Raw genomic sequence first — 14,250 nt, 5'->3', positions numbered from 1 at the left:
CCCAGACAAGAACCAAACTACAGAAGTAACTGCTGTGAGATAGTAACACTGACCACACTGTGAGAGACAAAATGGATTTGTTGTTGCAACCTGAAAACACCTATTTCAATCATTTTGCTACGAAGCACTAGCGTGTAAACAGTTGACTAGATACAAATGTATGTGCAGTTATCAAAACTGACTTACAATCCCTAAAGTAAGGTATGTGAAGTATTTATTACCCTTCTTATATCATATTCAGTCATTGTAAAGTTTGAAGCAATGCCAGCTTCCAAGTCAGATTTATATTTTTGCCATAATTTATTGTTAGCTGCTTATTGTTTTCTCATCAAAAACACTGCAGTTTGCATTGTTTGTGTGCATTTGATAGGAATGGTTCTGAGAATCTAAGAACTAGTATAAAAATTGCTCCTCTCTGGCTTGATGCAATACACAGCACATAATGACACAGCTCTTTTCTAGCTATTGTTAGACTGGAGTCATTAACAAACATCTAGAAATGTATGCTTTTTCCACTATTAAGTACTCATAACAAGTAAAGGGAAGTTAACTGCAGACTTTGAATTAACCATAAACGATATTATGCAAACAAAGTCATTAAAAATGGGCATTGAGCAGCTGAAATGTAGGTTTGATATTTATACCGCAGGAAAAGAACAAATGAGTATTTGGGAAAAGCTTTTCTAGTCGTACTGTTTGTAATTCTGGCGATTTGAGTTCACTTAACTGTTTAAGTTCCAGCAAGAGAGACAGCATTTGATGGTTAACAGCCCTATATTGGGGGTGGGGGTGGTGGGCTGCTTGGTATAGCTTTCACATGTCTCAGTATTTTCAGGATGTCATATTTTAAGGGTGATGTACACAACTGGTTATTCATTCTCTGTCTAGATTACTTGTATTTCAAGCTTTCATAACTTTTGAAGAAAGGCTTATTTATAGTTCTCAAAAAAATGAAATCCCATTTTCATGAGATGAATTCTGGGAATTATAGGTTCATAGGTAGGTACTAGGCTATCGGCCCTAGGGCCCATACAAGCCTAGCCAAAAAATGTACCCTGGCTTTCGCCACCCAGGAAAATTATTTTCCTGTGCCCCTGTCGAGCAGAGCCACAGAAGTGATCCCCGGGGTGAATTTCCCATTTCTCATCCAATCATCAAGATTTTTCTTGAAGAGTGCTAATGAGGAGCTCTGTTTGACATAGATAGGTAGTCTGTTCCAGAGTATGGGAAGTCTCTGGGACAGGAATCTATCCCTCCAGCATGTTCTGTTTATTGTGATGACAAGGTTTAGGTCCCTAGAGCGTGTAGCTCGGAGGGATTGGGATTTCTTTAAGTGGAGCATGTCCAACAGCTCTAGGTTTGACATAGCTTTGTATGTTGGGCAGAGATCACCCCTGAGTAGGCGGTATGCAATGGAGTAAAGCTGTAGTTTTTTGAGACGGTCTGCATACGGCATCTGTTTGAGGCCAGTAATCCTCTTTGTGAGGTATTTCTGTGGTCTTTCCAGTTGTTGTAGATGTCTTGTGAGGTACATACCAAAAGGGGCATTGTACTGTATAATGGGTCTAAAGAGTGATGAGTAGAGGGGAACAATGACCTCTTTTTTTCTGGATGAGAATCCTTTTGTGATGAGATGAGCCACATAGAAGGATTTCCTGACCACTGTGGCAATGTGATTATCAAAGGAGAGACTACTGTCCACCTGTGTCCCAAGGTCTCTTATCACATTTTCGGCATTAAGTAGACTACCAGCTATGTGGTAGTTCATGGGTACAGAGTTTTTACCAAAGGGGATGACAATACACTTTTTGGCATTGAGCTTCAGGCCATGGCTTTGACACCAGGTATCTGTCTCAGTGAGGCCCTTTTGTAGTTTGTCCACATCATTAGGAGTTTCGATTATGGCTCCTAGTTTGCAGTCATCTGCAAACTTTGTTAGCCAAAGACCTACTGTGTTGGCCTGTACTTCAGAGAAGTAGATACCAAACAGGAGAGGACCCAGGACTGAACCCTGTGGTACTCCACTTGTCACTGGTCTGATGTCGGATTTGGAATCCGCTACTTTCACAGTGTGGGTTCTGTCCGTGAGCCAGTTGGCAACCCATCTTGTGACATAGGGATGTATACCTAGTTTAGTGAGCTTATCTATAATTCCAGAGTGGGGGATGGTGTCAAAAGCCTTGGCGAGATCTAGATAAGCTGTGTGGACCATTTTACCCTCATCTATGGCTTTGGTGACTGCTTCAAAGAAGTCAACCAGGTTTAGGAGACATGATCTGCCTTTTACAAATCCAAACTGGGTAGGGTCCAGAGTTTGGAGATTACCAATGTCTTTGTTTATGAGTTCCACAATGATACGTTCCATGGCCTTGCAGACCAGGCTCATCAGGCTAATGGGGCGGTAGTTCCCGGGGTCCGTCGTGGCTCCCCCTTTGTGGAGTGGGATAACCGTCGCAGTGCGCCATTCAGTGAGTACAAAGCCTGAGGTGAGGCTATGATTGAACATGGTACTTAGGTAGGGTGCCAGTTCATTCTGTAGTTCGTGTAGAACGCAGCCTGGAATATTGTCAGATCCCATGGATGCTGTGTTCTTGGCTTTGGAGAGTGTGTTTTTTACCTGTGCAGCCGTGATTATAGGAACTTTGCATTCTTCCGGTATAGAGATGGGCCCTCTAGGGGGTGAGAGGGGGGTAAAGTTAGCACTGAAAATATCTGCTTGGATGTTGGCAGTATCAGTTTGTTCTGTATATTTAGTGCCATTGTGCTGTAACTCAGAGCAGATGTGAGTGTTCCCATTTAGATTCTTGACATAGCTATAGAGTGCTTTGTGGTTGTCTTTAGAGTCAGTGGCAATTTTGTTTTCGTAACTAGCTTTGGAGGATTTTATGAGAGATTTCAGCTTCTTACTGAGGTTGACCAGGGAGTTCCTCCAGTCATGGGATTTTACTCTTTTTTGCAACAGTTTCTTTCTTCTGTTGTAGAGTTTGTTTATGGCAGAGGACCACCAGATTGGCTTCGTTTTTTTTTGGAGGATAACATCTTGGTTCTATTAGGGATAGCATGATCCATGCACTCGTGTAAGTGCATTTGTGTAGGATTCGGCAGTCATACCTCTATTGTCCGTCTGCATGGGTGTCATGAAGTTTGCCACTTCTGTCTTAAGAAGTGTGAAGTTGGCTTTGGAGAAGTTTTTTACGATGGTTTCCCTAATTGGGGGTGGGGGTGGTATGTGGATGTCTAGGCTGATTAGCTTGTGGTCGGATCTGACCAACGAGGAATTGACCTCTGGTGTGGAACACCGGTTTCTCATGTTGGTAATGACCAGGTCTAGGATATTGCTGCCCCTGGTGGGGGTGTGAATAATTTGATCCAATGCGTTGGAATTTATGAATTTTAGAAAACGATGAGCAAAAGAGTTGGTACATGAGTAGTTTTCCCAGTTAATGGTGGGGTAGTTGAAATCGTCCATTATTAGGGTGTTGGGTTGTACCCTAATACTTTCCAGTGTATCAAGAAATAAGGAGTGTGAATCCTGGGGCATGGTGGGGGGTCTGTAGCAAGCTACAGTTTGGATTGCGGTCTTGTCCAGAGTTAGTTGCACTTGGATAATACCTGTGATTTTTTAAATGTAATTACAGTGATTTCATTATAATTTTTTAGTGTGTATATGTATGCAAAATTAAAGCAGATGGTATAGAGAGAATACAGAAAAATGTAAGCTTGACAGTATTATAGATATAGTAAATATGGGAAGAAATACAGGTTGTGTTGAATGAGTACTCTGCCTAAAAATACCATTTTCTGTGAAAATACTGTTTTTTTTAAACTCGGACAGACCAAATTTGGGCTTTATCTGCAGTTTTTTCCAGAAAAAAATGGAAAACTAGATTCCCTGTTTTTTTAATTAAAATCCTGTAGCTGCATATGTGTTTACTTGTGCAATCCCGTGAGCCAGCCCCTACATGGATGATGGTTGGATTTAGTCTTTACTGATTGGCTTGCCTTATCCCACTTGGTAAGTGACACACACACACCTAGAAAAGCTGCCTGATACATTCACAGATTGTAGGTTGTGTTGACTTCATTCACAAGAAGCTTAGGAGAGGTTGGCATAATTGTTAGTGTTTACCTTACAAACACAAGATACCAGGTTTGATTCTCACATGAGGTAATTTGCTAGGCTTAGAATGGCCCAGAGGGGCCATTCATGTACTCATACACTCATGTATGAACCTGTTCACATAGTAGACTATGCAACTTGTGTACTGCTTTATTAGTAACAAATATCCGCACTTGCCCTTGTCCTTCCTCTCCATCATTTTATGGTCCAGTCAAATCTGAGTTGTTCCTCTGCCAGAGAGAGAGAGAAACTGTGGAGAGAGCCTGTCTTGTTACTGTGTGAACACAAAAACATTAGGTGCTCTTGTTTGACTTATTTATGTACTTACTTAGTTACTTATTTTACTGAGTTGCATATTAGAGACAGTGGTGTGAGACAGCATAGTAGTTGAGCCTGCCAAAGCCATTATAAATCCTGATCACTGCAAAGTTTACAGGTATCAATGTAACTAATGAGAGATCATTGTGACTGAACTGCAGAGCCATGCAGTGACTGATATTATCAGTCTGTCAGACGTCAGTGTAACTGCAGGAACAAACCTAAAGGCAAGGTAATGTTTTACGTTATGAATTAATACATGAGAAAAATAAATAATAAAGCAAGAAACCAACTTCTGGAGGCAGAACAATAAGCATGTTTGCATGGTAGAAGGGAAAGATTAGTGAGAGAACAACAGGTGTTGGGTAAGTAAACAGGTCTGTACAACCAAACAACAAAAACGTGGTACTGTTACAAATAATAATGAAACTAGTAAATAGTCATTGGTATGGAATCCAGACAACACAGGTGGAGAAATTGTTTTAGAGTGGTCACTGGGGATGGAAAATAACAAGAGTGTCAGGATGCAAATGAAAGATATAAGAAGGGCAAGGTTTGTGCTGGGGAACATAATTTATAAGAGGAAACACAATGGTTTAGGAGCAGAACAAGAAATTAAAATACTTGCTTGTGCAAGGGAAACACTGCTAACAATATATATATGTGTGTGTATATGTATGTATGTATTGTGTGTGTGTATATATATATATATATATATATATATATATATATATATATATATATATATATATATATGTGTGTGTGTGTGTGCATATGTATGTATGTGCATGTGTTGCACCAGGCTATTTTCTGTGTAGTTATCTTGTTTTCTGAGAGCAATATATGCTAATGCTCATAGTACCATGGTGCAATGTTGTTGTATTTGGTGAAGTGCTACCACTGTCCTAGCACACTGGTGCAATGTTATGGTATCTGGTGAATGTGACATCAATGTCCTAGCACCCTGGTGCAAAGTTATTGCATTTGGTGAACATGGCACCACTGTCCTAGCTCACTGGTGCAATGTTATTGCAATTGGTGAATGTGGCACCACTGCCCTAACACTCTGATGCAATGTTATTGCATTTGGTGAATGTGCTACCACTGTCCTAGCATCCTAGTGCACTGTCATTGCATTTGGTGAGCATGGCACCATTGTCATAGCTCCCAGGTGCAATGTTATTGTATTTGATGAATGTGGCACCGCTCTCCTAGTGCCCTGGTGCAGTGTTATTGCATTTGCTGAATATGCTCCAACTGTCCTAGTGCCCTGGTACAATGTTGTTGCATTTGGTGAACATGGTATCACTGTCCTAATGCCCTGGGGCAATGTGCTATCACTATTGTTGCACAATGGTGCAATATAATTGCATTTGGTGAATTTGCTGCCACTGACCTAGCACAGTGGTGCAGTGTTATTGCATTTGGTGAATGTGCTACCATTTTCCTAGTGCTCAGGTGCAATGTCATTGCATTCAGTGAACATGACACTACTGTCCTAGCACCCTGGTGCAATATTATACTTGGTGAATGGGTGAATGTGGCACCAGTGTCGTGGTGCCCTGGTACATTGTTATTGCATTTGGTGAATGTGCTACCACCGTCCTAGAGTCCTGGTGCAGTATTATTACATTTGGTGAATGTGCTACAATTGTGCTAGTGCCCAGGTGCAATGTCATTGCATTCAGTGAACATGACACTACTGTCCTAGCACCCTGATCAATGTTATTATATTTGGTGAATGTGGCACCAGTGTCCTAGTCGCTTAGTACATTGTTATTGTATTTGGTGAACATGCTACCACTGTCTTAGCGTCCTGGTACAATGTTATTGCATTTGGTGAATGTGCTACTGGTGCAATGTTTTTGTATTTGGTGAATGTGCTACCAGTTTCATAGCACCCTGGTGCAATATTATTGCATTTGGTGAATGTGCTACCACTGTCCTAATGCCCTGGTGCAGGGTTATTGCATTTGGTGAATGTGCTACTACTGTCGTTGCACCCTGGTGCAATGTTATTACATTTGGTGAACATGGCACCACTTTGCTAGCACCCTGGTGCAATGTTATTGCACTTGGTGAATCTGGCACCACTGTCCAAGCTCCCTGGTGCAACATTATTGCATTTGCTGAATGTGCTATCAATGTCCGAATGTTTGGTGCAATGTTATTGTATTTGGTGAAAGTGCTACCACTGTCCCAATGCCCTAGTGCATTGTTATTGCATTCTGTGAACATGCTACCACTGTCCTAGTCTCCTGGTGCTGTGTTATTACATTTGGTGAATGTGCTAACACTGTCCTAGCACCCTGGTACAATGTTGTTGCATTTGGTGAACTTGTTACCACTGTCCTAGCACCCTGGTGCAGTTGTATTGGATTTGTTGAATGTGCTACCACTGTCCTAGTGCCCTGCTACAATGTTATTTCATTTTGTGAACATGGTATCACTGTCCTAATGCCCTGGTGCAATGTGCTACCACTATCGTTGCACAATGGTGCAATGTTATTGCATTTGGTGACTGTGCTGCCACTGACCTAACACAGTAGTGCAATGTTGTTGTATTTGGTGAATGTGCTATGACTGTCCTACCACCCTGTTGCAATGTTATTGCATTTGGTGAACGAACATGCTACCACTGTCCTAGTGCCCATGTGCAATGTTATTGCATTTGGTGAACGTGCTACCACTGTCCTAGTGCAGTCTTATCCCATTTGGTGAATGTGCTACCACTGTCGTTGCACCCTGATGCAATATTATTTCATATGGTGAATGTGCTTCCACTGTCCTAGCACTCTGATGCAATGATATTGCATTTGGTGAATATGCTACCACTGTTCTAGCACCCTGGTAAAATGTTATTGCATTTGGTGAATGTGTTACCACTGTTCACGCACCCTGGTGCAATGTTATTGCATTTGTTGAAGGTGGCACCACTGTTCTAGTATCCTGATGCAATGTTATTGCATTTCTTGAATGTGCTACCATTGTCCTAGTGCCCTGGTGCAAAGTTATTGCATTTGGTGAATGTGCTACCACTGTCCTAGTACTCTGGTAGAATGTTATTGCATTTGGTGAATGTGCTACCACTGTCCTAGTACTCTGGTGCAGTGTTATTGCATTTGGTTCATAGGCTGGTACTAGGCTATCGGCCCTAGGGCCTATACAAGCCTAGCCATAACGATTCCCTGGATATTTCTTCCCACAATATTTACTTCCCTGGACCCTTGTCTAGCAGGGCGACTGACATGATCCCCGGGGTGAATTTCCTATCTCCCATCCAATCATCAAGGTTCCTTCTTGAATGTGCTACCATTGTCCCAGTGCCCTGGTGCAAAGTTATTGCATTTGGTGAATGTGCTACCACTGTCCTAGTACTCTGGTAGAATGTTATTGCATTTGGTGAATGTGCTACCACTGTCCTAGTACTCTGGTGCAGTGTTATTGCATTTGGTTCATAGGCTGGTACTAGGCTATCGGCCCTAGGGCCTATACAAGCCTAGCCATAACGATTCCCTGGATATTTCTTCCCACAATATTTACTTCCCTGGACCCTTGTCTAGCAGGGCGACTGACATGATCCCCGGGGTGAATTTCCTATCTCCCATCCAATCATCAAGGTTCCTTTTGAAGAGGGCCAAGGAGGCACTCTGCTTTGACATGTATGGGCAGTCTATTCCAGAGTATGGGGAGTCTCTGGGTCAGGAACCTATCCCTCCAGCATGTTTTGTTCATTGTGATGACAAGGTTTAGATCCCTGGAGCGTGTGGCTCTGAGGGATTGGGATTTCTTTAAGTGGAGCATGTCCAACAGCTCAGGGTTTGACATGGCCTTGTATGTTAAGCAGAGATTGCCTCTGAGTAGATGATATGCCACAGAGTATAGCTGGAGTTTTTTAGACGATCAGCATATGGCATCTGCTTTAGGCCTGTGATTCTTTTAGTGAGGTATTTCTGCGGCCTTTCCAGCTGTTGCAGATGTCTTGTGAGGTACATACCAAACATGGCGTTATACTCTATAATGGGTCTAATGAGGGATGAGTACAGTGGGACAATGATCTCCTTTTTTCTGGATGAAAAGCCCTTAGTGATGAGGTGTGCCACATAGAAGGATTTCCTGATGATGGCGATGTGGTTATCGAAGGTGAGACCACTGTCCACCTGTGTCCCTAAGTCTATCATTACACTTTCTACGTTTAGTGTACTGCCACCTATGTGGTAATTCATGGGTACATGGTTACCCATGATACATGGTGAATGTGCTACCACTGTCCTAGCACCCTGCTGCAATGTTATTGCATTTGTTGAAGGTGGCACCACTGTTCTAGTACCCTGGTGCAATGTTATTGCATTTGTTGAAGGTGCCACAACTGTCCTAGTACTCTGGTGCAATGTCATTGGATTTGGTGAATGCACTTTCAATGTCATTGCATTTAGTGAATGTGGCAATACTGTCCTAGCACCTTGGTGTAATGTTATTGCATTTGGTGAAGATGCTACCACTGTCCTAGCACCCTTGTATAATCTTATTGCATTTGGTGAACATGATGCCACTGTGCTAGCACCTGGTGCAGTGATATTGCATTTGGTGAATGTGCTACCATTGTGATAGCATCCTGGTGCAATGTTATTGCATTTGGTGAACATGCTACCAGTGTCCTAGCAGACTTTTACAATGTTATTGCCTTCCGTGGCACCACTGTTGTAGCACACTGGTGCAATGTTGCTGCATTTGGTAAATGTGGCACCACTGTCCTAGTACTCTGGTGCAATGTCATTGTATTTGGTGAATGCGCTGTCACTGTTCTCGGGTGCTGTTGTAATGTCATTGCATTTGGTGAACATGGCACCACTGTTCTAACACCCTACTGCAATGTTATTGCATTTGGTGAACGTGGCACCACTGTCCTAGTGCCCTGCTGCAATGTTATTGCATTTGGTGAATGTGCTACCACTGTGCTAGTGCCCTGGTACATTATCATTGCATTTGGCGAGCATGGCACCACTGTCCTGGTCCTATGCTGCAATGTCATTTCATTTTGTGAGAGTGCTACCACTGTTGTAGTGCCCTGGTGCAATGTGTTTGCATTTGGTGAACATGCTATCACTGTCCTAAGATCCTGGTGCAATTTTGTTGTGTTTGGTGAATGTGCTACCACTGTCCCAGCACCTTGGTGCAATGTTATTGCATTTAGTGAATGAATGTGCTGCCGTTATCCTAGCCCCTGGTGCATTGTTATTACATTTGGTGAACATGTCACCACTGTCTTAGCACACTGGTGCAATGTTATTGCATTCCGTGAACATGCTACCACTCTCCTAGCACCCTGGTGCAATGTTATTGCATTTGGTAAATGTGCTACATCTGTCCTGGTACTCTGGTGCAATGTTATTGCATTTGGTGAATGTGTTACCACTGTCTTAGCACACTGGTGCAATGTTATTGCATTTGTTGAAAGTGGCACCACTGTCCTAGTACCCTGGTGCAATGTTATTGCATTTAGTGAATGTGGCACCACTGTACTAGTACTCTGCTGCAATGGTAGTGTATTTGGTGAATATGCTATCAGTGTCCTAGGACCCTGGTGCAATGTCATTGCATTTGGTGAATGTGGCACTAATGTCCTAGCACCCTGGTGTGGTGATGGACCCTGGTGCATTGTCATTGCATTTGGTGAATGTGGCACTACTGTCCTAACACCCTGGTGTGGTGATATTGAATTTGATTAACATGGCACCACTGTCCTAGTGCCCTGGTGGAATGTTATTGCATTTGGTGAACATGCTACCAGTGTCCTAGTGCCCTAGTGGAATGTTATTGCATTTGGTGAACATGCGACCAGTGTCCTAGTGCCCTGGTAGAATTGATTGCATTTGGTGAACATGCTACCACTGTGCTAGCATCTGTTGCAATGATATTGCATTTGGTGAATGTGCTACCACTGTCCTTGCACCATGGTGCAACATTATTGCATTTGGTGAAAATGCTACCACTGTCCTAGCACCTTGGTGCAATGTTATTGCATTCGCTGAATGTGCTATCACTGTCCTAGTACATTGTTATTGCATTTGGTGAATGCGCGAGCAATGTCCTAGCACCCTGGTGCAATATTTTTGCATTTGATGAATGTGCTACCATTATCCTAGCCCCCTGGTGCAATGTTATTGCATTTGGTGAATGTGCTGCCACTATCCTAGTACTCTGGTGCAATGTTATTGAAGTTGGTTAATGTGCTACCACTGTCCTAGTTCCCCCTGGTGCAAAGTTACTGCATTTGGTGAATGTGCTACCACTATCCTAGCACCCTGGTGCAATGTTATTGCGTTTGTTGATCATACTACCACTGTCCTATAGCTCTGAAGTAATGTTATTGCATTTGATGAATGTGCTACCACTGTCCTAATGCCCAGGTAAAATGTTATTGCATTTGGTAAATGTGCTACCACTGTCATAATACCCTGGAGCAATGTTATTGCATTTGGTGAATCTGCTACCACTGTCTTAGCACCCAGATGCACTTTAAATTTTAGTTCAAGTACTTCGTTTTGTGGCAACACCCATTATTTAATGATTGGTAGTGTTTAGTCATGTAACTTTTTTGGCTCTCTTTTTAAACTGCTTTTCTCATTTGACTTGTATTTTCTGATGAAGTTCTTGTTTTTACTATTAAAGAACGAAAGTGTTAAAAAATACAAGCTGTATCTGGAGCCTTGCCTAGGGGGTTAGTAGATTTTTTATCAGTTACGAAGTTTGGTTTGTGTTCTACTACGCTTTTGGTGTTCTTAGTTCAGTGTTTCTACCATGGCTGGAGAGGCTTCCACACAAGGCACTTTTCAATTTGGCCACACATTCTGTTCCAGCGGACTTTGTGGTTTTAACACAGAAACTTAGTTCTGTTGTTTCTGTGGTTAGCAGAAATAAGTTTTTCCTTTATATCGACCGATTCTATCAACATCACAAAATTGCTTATTGACCTTAAACTATATGTTTGGAAACTAAATCTTCAGTTCATTATGAATGATATACCAGATATTTATTTCATTTTATTTATTTGTTTAAGTTTGATGACCGGGGAAGTCCACTGGGCCAAGACAAGCCCGTTTTCAGTGGAGGCCCGGGTAGAAAAGCTCTACAATAATTGCAAGTTTCATTTCACGTGTTACAAAAGGACATAGTTCATACAGCTCATTAAACATTTACAGATAAGCTCCATGATATTTGCAATTGGCTTGTCACAATGTTACAAAAATGAAAAGACATAATTCAATACAGAAATTTCAACATTTACATAAAGTGAATATTTTTGTTTTAAACTCAATTGTAATTTTAACATTTCAAAATATATAGCTACTAGCCATTAGTAGGTTAGGAAAATATTATGCATGGAAAGGGTAATAGTATATTTGAGATTGGAGAGAATAGTAAATAGATATTAGGCAGAAAATTATTTTTTAGTAGAGGAGGGTTTGTTTTGGGTGGGATGAAAGTAATAGTAGAAGTAGTTGGATGAGTCAGTGCAAGGTGGAATGGGGGGGTTAAGTTGGAGCATGGCAAGGGCATTCCCATTTGGAAGAAAGATGAGAGAGTAGCTGAGATTTGAAATTTGTCTGGTTAGGTAGGTTGCGTAGGTGTGTGGGGAGAGAGTTCCACTGTTTAGCTAAGGAGTGGGACAGCAGTAGATGGCCAGGATGTCATGTAGGTTTGTGGACCTGAAGGAGATTTTGTTTTTTGGATCTGAGTGAGTGGTTGGGAAAGTAAGGATTTAAGGAAGTAGTGAGAGCTGGGCAGTTGGCAGGTTTAAAGATGAACTTGTGGGCAATGGTGAGTTGTAGGTAACTGAGGTAGTTGGGTAGGTCAAGCCAGTTGAGGGTGAGGAGGGAGTGGCAGTTGTGGGAGGAGTTTTTTGAATTGGTTGGAAATTTGGAGATCTTGTGATAGCAAGATTCAAGTTTGGACCGAAGGTCAAGATGGAGATTGGTGAAAAGATGGGCACCATACATAAGGGAGGAGAGTAGGAAGGTGGATGCAAGAGTTTGATGGGTAGAGGGGCTTAGGAAGCTGTTATGCCTGTAGAGGAGAACTAACTTTTGGAGGATTTTCTTGATTTTGGAGTGGATGTGGGTTTCAAATTTTAGTTCTTCAACAATAATGATGCCAAGAAACAGTGTTTGGAACAATTTTAAGGAGGGTGTTGTTTTGGCTCTGTATGGTGATTGTGGATTTGTCAATGGAGTTTTTGGCGTGGGAAAAACATTAGTTTGATTTTATTTGCATTTAGTACCAGATGGTTAGACTGCATTCAGGTTTCTGTTTTGGAGAAGGCTAGTTGAGTTTTTGCTAGGAGCTCAGAGGGGGAGAAGGCTGAGCAGATGATTGTTGAGTCATCTGCATATTGGATGATAGATGAGTCTGGGATGGATTGGGGAAAGTTGTTAATGAATAGGTTGAAGAGAAGAGGGCTAAGAACAGAACCTTGTGGGACACCTGTGGGTGTGGGAAGGAAGGGGGAGGTTGAAGTTTTTCATTGGACAGCTTGTTGGCAGTTGGACAAGTAGCTGGAAAACCAGGCGATGCTGGTGGGAGAGAGGTGTAGGGTGGAGAGTTTGGGATATAAGTAGGGTGTGTGAGATGGTGTCAAAGGCCTTTGACAGATCTAGGAATAGTGTGAATATGAACTTGCCTGAGTTGCTTTCGAGGTATATGGTTTCAAGAAAGGAAAGAAGGGCAGTCATGGTGCTGTAGCCAGGGCGGAAGTCGTGTTGGGTAGGGGAGAGGAGATGGTTTAGTGTTAGGTGTGCCATGAGTTGTGCTTGTATTGTTTTCTCTAGTATTTTAGAAACAGGATAAAGGATGGCAACAGGCCTGAAATTGGTGGTATCAGTATTTTTGCCACCTTTGTGGAGGGGGATGATGTAAGCATGGCGCCAGATAGAAGGGATGTATAATTCTTGCATGGATCTATTTATAAGAATAGAGATGGGATAGGCAATGCTGTCTTCAGATTGTTTGAAGAAGGTGGGTGGAAGGTTGTCGGGTGCATTGTGAAAGGGTTTGAGTTTGAGGAGAAGTCTTTTTATAGTGCTTGTAAGGATGGCTTAAGGCAGAAGGATGTGGAGGAAGGTTGATGATTGGGGTGGTGGAGGAGGGGGGGTGGGAAGGAGGCTGATAGTTTAGCTATGCAGTCTATGAAGAATGAGTTGAGCTGGCTCACTGTTTCTAGGTTGGAGAGGTTGGGGTCTGGGCAGGGGTTTTATTTGTTGTTAGGATGCAGCATGGATGAGATGGAGTCCCAGAATTTTTTGGGATTTGTTGAGTGCAAGGACTGGAGTTTGGAGTAGTGGGCTTTGCAGTCTTTAATTATTAGTTTTTTGCAGATAGTTTATTAGACTCTAGGAGGGTGTTAGGGTTTTTATGTTTTTGATATTGTTTCCATTTTTTGCCCCTTTGGTGCAAGGCTAGTTTAGTATCTTTTGATAACCATGGGCAGGGATTGATTTTGATGCGTTTGGTTTGAGGGGAGGCTTGCTGATTGAGAAGGGTTGGGAATGAGTGGCTAAAGTAGGAAACTGGCATCATCTAGAGGAAGAGTTTTTAGAGAGGACCAGTCAGTATGCTTTAAGCATTCAGAGAAAGTTAGAGGGTTGAAAGAGGAGAGATTGGGGGTTTGGATGTAGTGATGTTTTTTATGCAGTGCAGACGGGAGATGGTTGGCAAAGGCTGGTAGGTGATCGCTGAGAGGATCAGATAAAGTTCTGGCTTTGGTGATGAGTGAGTTGTTAGGATCCAGTCAATGATGGTACCAGAGGTACCAT

This window comes from Protopterus annectens, chromosome 13.part0 (genome assembly GCF_019279795.1).
Source record: "Protopterus annectens isolate FY-2018-M chromosome 13.part0, PAN1.0, whole genome shotgun sequence".
In the NCBI taxonomy this organism is placed as follows: Eukaryota; Metazoa; Chordata; order Ceratodontiformes; family Protopteridae; genus Protopterus; species Protopterus annectens.
The sequence above is the reverse complement of the archived record's forward strand: the minus strand, read 5'-3'. Positions refer to the sequence as shown.